This window comes from Sebastes fasciatus, chromosome 14, assembly GCF_043250625.1.
Source record: "Sebastes fasciatus isolate fSebFas1 chromosome 14, fSebFas1.pri, whole genome shotgun sequence".
NCBI lineage: Eukaryota > Metazoa > Chordata > Actinopteri > Perciformes > Sebastidae > Sebastes > Sebastes fasciatus.
The window spans coordinates 31,137,908-31,144,243 of NC_133808.1; positions in this window are offsets into that span (position 1 = coordinate 31,137,908).

Consider the following 6,336-nt stretch of genomic DNA (forward strand, 5'->3'; position numbering starts at 1 on the left):
GTGCATTACTTCCCGTAAGTATAGCTACAAACGGTGTATGAGAACAGTCTGGTTACACACACGTCATCTTACAGTAGAAACTGTGTTGCAGTAGAGGCGTGCACTGTTTTATTTGCTGGCATTTAGACTGAGTGGAAAGCACCACCAATGCCATTTTTGGAGTTGATTTATTTCCAGCGCAACAAAAACATGTCAGAACGGGCCGACTACTCGCGTTCCCCTCGGGTCCTGAGCGCTACACCTGCCAAGTGGGAAGTGGATCAGATGAGCTGTTGGAAAAGACCAGAGACTCCTTCCCTGTAGTTAGGTGTGGTCCGATTTGGGCACTCATGAGTTTACATAATAACAAAGAACATTCCTCAATAGTAGTGATGCAGTTTCTGAAAAGATTAGTGTTCAATAAAAATGACTTCATTAAAGAGATGATACATCGTATGGTGAGAACTGTTGATGTCTGGTGGATGTGTGACAGATTTCCTCTCTGTGCTGCCAAAACATTCTGATGAGGAAGTCCGTTGTCATGATCTTCCAACAAACACAGACCGTACGTCAGCGTGGCTAGAGTGTGGTAGCAGTCAATGAAGAAAAACATAACCCTCTTTAATCCGTACAATCACCAACCACACATGCATTAGAAGAATTCCAATGAATTAGAGAAGCTAATGTCTGCAGAACGTAGACTCTAAATCACCTGGAGTGAGCAGAACGTAGACTCTAAATCACCTGGAGTGAGCAGGTGAAGACACTCTTTACCAGAAAGAAGTTTATTCCAGTGTGCTATTAATAAACTTCTTTAAACTTCAAATAAGAGAGTATACTTTCAGTTTACTTATCAGAGATATACTTAACAAAATGATTAAGTATACTTGGCTCATACTGCCAAGTATACAGAAAAGACTATGTATTTTTGGCTTATAGTCCTACTTGTACTTCATCTTTTGATCAAAAATATACTTCAGAAAAGTATAATTCATCTCTGCTAAAAAATGAGTATACAAGTATACTTCAACGTTTCAACTTATGTCACGAAAAAAAAGTCGTAATATTACGAGAATAAAGTCATAATTTTACGAGAAAAAAATTAAATAAAACGTAAAATTACTACTTTATAATATTATGACTTTATTCTCATAATACTTCTGACTTTTTTTCTTGTTAACCTATGACTTTATTCTTGTCATAATATGACTTTATTCTCAAAATCTCAGATTTATTTTTTTTTCCTCAATGTGGCCGTAATAATCAAAAAACAGTTATTCATTTCCATTTTTTTAAATCCACAGGGAGCCACTGGAGAGGAGCTAAAGAGGTTGCTGACCGCTGGTTTCGGGGCTTGATGGGAAATCCGGTGTCCTGTTCAGTCAGCCTCTACATGAGCTCGGTCTGAGTACAGACCGTCATCAACTTGTCAACCAGGAATTATAAACTGTCATAAAATAACAATCCATCCACCACTTGTCTCAACAAGCGGACAACCTTAAAGATAATGTTTAAGGTATCAGCCAATGAACTTTACAAGGGTGTGGCTCAGCACATCAATAGACCTAACTCTACAACCGTTGGGATAATCATCACGACATTTGCAGGATATCTCCAGACAAGTACCTGGAATATACCCCGAAAGTTTCACTTTAAACGCCCTGCGCTACAAATGCAAAAAAAAAAAATGAGCCAATGAGACTGCAGTCAGCTGAATGTACTGGATCTCTATTGGCCATCTGTGATCACATGGGTCGGGTCAAAGTTTGTTGGCCTTTTTGTCTTGAGATATGCACATTAAGGTGCTCCAGAACTTTTAATCTGCCATCTTAATGGATAAGGATTCATGCATATTGAGATTTATAGATAATTACTTGAACCCCTGTGTAGTGCAGCCATCTGTCTAGTTATGTACTATTTATATTTCTGAACTCGGTTTTACTTAACTTAAGAACATCTTGTGTATTAACTTTCACAGTTTCTGGAAACGCATCGTAAGAAAGCAAGTTGACGAAGATAAACAAGTGAGCAGCCCTCAACTTAACTTCCACATCTGAGTCATCATTTAACCCTTTCAGTGCCTAGTACATGTGTTTAGCTATCTGGTACTTCGTGTATATAAGAAGTGGATGTAGTCACCTGTGACGTCACCCATTTGTTTGTGGAGTTCCTCGAAGCCTCGAGTTCGGCATTTAAAAAATGTGCTCCAATCATAACATGGCAAACTGCAGCCCAACAGGCAACAACAGCTGTCAGTGTGTCAGTGTGCTGACTTGACTATGACTTGCCCCAAACTGCATGTGATTATCATAAAGTGGGCATGTCTGTAAAGGGGAGACTCGTGGGTACCCATAGAACCCATTTACATTCACACATCTGGAGGTCAGAGGTCAAGGGAGCCCTTGTTTTTCCTCCCTAAAAATTAGTGTAAGTTTGGAGCGTTATTTAGCCCTTAAATTGAGCGGGTTATTCAGCGATTTTAGTGCTGTGGAAACCTGGTAATCATGTTATGTTAAATGTCTACATTGTTCAGATGCACTGTGTGGTCCACCAAATACCAAAACACCAAATGTAATGTCCAAACCGTGTTGTTTTCTAAAAACTCGTCATACAATAACTTCATCCTGTTGTGGGCTCGGCAGGGATTGATGAGGAAAGACAATAGACTGTATATAAGAAGTGGACGTAGTCACTGTCGTTGGTTTGTGGACTGCCGTTTTGAAGCCTTGAGTTCGGCCTTTTGGTGGTCGCCATCTTGGTTTTTGGCGGTCGCCATCTTGGTTTTTGGTGGTCGCCATCTTGGTTTTTGGCCATCGCCATCTTGGTTTTTGGTGGTCGCCATCTTGGTTTTTGGCGGTCGCCATCTTGGTTTTTGGCAACCAGAAGTTACACTAGAGGGTGAAGCAACCGAACGCTGAATGAGACGTTTTTAGGTGACCAAATTGTTCGAATTAACTTTCATGAAGTGAAAACACACTGTGAAAGGGTTAAAGTTCTAAGACGAAAACACGGACAACTCCCAGACCGGACAACGCCGTGGTAGCGACCTGTCAATCACAAGGTGCCCCGCCCTAAAGCATCCCCTGCTTTATGGTCTATCTGACTCTAAATGGGACCATCATTTACTAAATGAACATCATGCTGTATTGAAGAAGACTTGAAACTAGAGATTGAGACCATAAACTCATGTTTACAATGTTGACTGAGGGAATAAATCAAGAGAGAAGTAGGCTCATTTTCTCATAGACTTCTATACAATCAGACTTCTTTTAGCAACCAGAGGAGTCGCCCCCTGCTGGCTGGTAGAGAGAATGCAGGTTTAAGGCACCTCCGCATTGGCTTCACTTTTCAGAACCGGAAGTTACCCACTGGTTTTTATCTTTTAAAGAGTTTTTGTGGGCTTTTTCACGTTCATTGGATAAGACAGATTGATAGACAGGAAAGGGGATGAAATGCAGCAAAAGGCCGAGGTACATGGAGCGCCCGCACTACCAGGTGAGCTACTGGGCACCCCGGTAGCACCACTGGGTTTTACTTCAAGTTTTTAATAAAGCCGATGAAGGGTACATGCTCATATATCAGCAGGAGGCTGACCCGGTTGCTTGATAAGTGTTTTGACTATCCAAGTGGATCTCTTTTAACCCTTGATGGACCACAATGACTGGCTGTGCGAGAGAAGGAGTTCATGTGATGTTCACTAACTTAAAACTGGAAAAAAACAAAATGCCAAGAATACATCTCATTTGATGAGAGAGCTTGGATATATATAACAGGCCACCACTTGTATGTAATAATAAGTGCATTCCAACACGTCAACTCAAGTCAAGGTTCAGTTTGTTTATATGAAAACATGAAACTATGGGTGCAGGTGAGCAAAGGTACAAGATGCCTGAGATAAGAATGACTGAGATAAGAAGACGTTTCTCTGAACAGGAAATGTTTGTGCAAGAATCTTGTTTCAGTTTTTTGTGCCATCAGTTTGTAACTTACGTCTGTAGGAACAGACTCAGCTCTAACTGAAGTTCTGATCCCACAGTTTGTGTGCTTTATCTAACCTTTCAACATTGTAAAACAAACCGCTTAAAACATTGGTTAAATTTCCCGATAAACTCCTCGGTTTACATCATGTGGTGTTATTTTTGGCCGGCCTAAGAGGGTCATTATCTGTGTGTGTCTCAGAGTGGTGTTTGATATGAGCTCAGTCTTGTAACAGACTTCCCGGTAACTGGAGATAAAGGCTTTCAGAGATGTGATGCCCTTCAGCTGAATGCAGCTGCTGACGGGACGGAAAAGGAGATCAGACAATGAAGAGCTGTCTTCAGGGACTCTCGCTGTCCAAACACAGAAATCTGAGGAAAGCACATGTAACGTGTTCCCACAGGCTTCGCTGGCTGGAGCCTCCAGACAAACGCTCGCAAAGCAAACTCTTCCTGCATTGCAACACCAAAAGTGGAACAGCAACGCACGCAAAAACCAAGATGGCGACGGATAAAAACCAAGATGGTGACGTCCAAAAACCAAGATGGCGACGGCCAAAATCCAAGATGGTGACGGCCAAAAACCAAAATGGCGGCGGCCAAAAACCAAGACGGTGACGGCCAAAAACCAAAATGGCGACGGCTCCTTCTGCCTATTTTTGGCTCGGCCACTGAGACCGCCAGCCCTACTTTGCGTTATAGTGACTAATCTAACAAACTCACTTGATGTTGATGGTTCCAGAAACCACAAAATGTTCAAACAATCAAAAGAATCAACGTTAAACGTTGTTACAGCTGCACAAGATGCATTCGTTGATCTATATGCAGAACTGGAAAGGCTCCACTCCGTGACTGATCCACATCTGGCTGTTCATTAAACTTCAGTCAGCTTCATGCAAATGATGCATTCAGTGATATTTCATGTGCAGCTCTGTTTGTGCTCTGCACATAAATGATAATCAGTCAGGTGCCATGTGGGTTATATCAACCTTTAGAGTGCATTTTCCCAGCAGAGGGCAACTCAGCAGGTTCCCAAACACCAGTTGGAGGGAGGGTTCCAGGGAGGATTCCAGAGAGCTGGATTACTCAATCAACTCCGAGGCTGTACTACAAAGCAGGATTTGTGGTTAGCGAGGTCACTTCAGGGTTTTCCGTCCTACGAAGGTGGTTCACTTCTTACCGGGGTAGATCGCTATGGTAACTGATGCTGAACAACCAACCTGCTCCGGAGCAGATTATGTTCCAGATAAGAGATCAACTCGTATAAAAGCACCACCTACTGACCAATCAGAGCTCAGTGCGGTGATTGTATGATAATATTACACACATATGAAGAACTTTAAGTCATAATCCAGCTATAAACAACACAGTTTAAACTGATAAATGCAGGAAGGACAGCTGGATTTATGCCGGGGGTGTTTACCTCTTTGTGTTATGTTTTTATATTTATTCTTTTTGCTTGCTCTTGAGTCCGTTTCACACCGCCGGAGACGGGACGCAGCTGAAAGAAGGTTTAAACAGTCATAGACGCCATCTTCTAATCATAGGGTAATAAGAAGAGTAATCTGTTCCTCCATGACACTCCTAAAAGCTATTCATATCTAGATAGCTATTTCCGACTTTTGAGTATTCCGTTTAATTAATAAGTCTGTTAATTTACGCATTCACACATCGGGAGTTTTTTCTTTTGCCAGCTGTTCTTCCTGCATTTGCGAGCTTCAACTGTGTTACTTTTAGCCTGGATTATGTGTTTAACTTCTTTGTATTTGTCTAATATTGTTTACTCTTCCTTTGTTAAAAGTTTATTTGAACACCATTTCATCTTCAGTTTTAAAGCGAGAGTGAAGATACTGGTCTCATATGAAACTAGAAAACCAGCCATGTCATACTAGCTTGTTGAGAAGAAGGTTAAATAACGCTCCAAACTTAAGCTAAATTTTGGCATGTCCATTTTCAAATGAGTCCCTTGACCTCCGACCTCCAGATCAGTGAATGTAAATGGGTTCTATGGGTACCCACGAGTCTCCCCTTTACAGACATGCCCACTTCATGATAATCACATGCAGTTTGGGGCAAGTCATAGTCAAGTCAGCACACTGACACACTGACAGCTGTTGTTGCCTGTTGGGCTGCAGTTTGCCATGTTATGATTGGAGCATATTGTTTTATGCTAAATGCAGTACCTGTGAGGGTTTCTGGATCAATATCTGTCATTGATCTGTGATGTTAATTGATTTACAATAATATATATATACATACATTTTGCATAAAGCAGCATATTTGTCCACTCCCATGTTGATAAGAGTATTAAATACTTGACAAATCTCCCTTTAAGGTACATTTAGAACAGATAAAAAATGATGGACAATCATGCGATTAA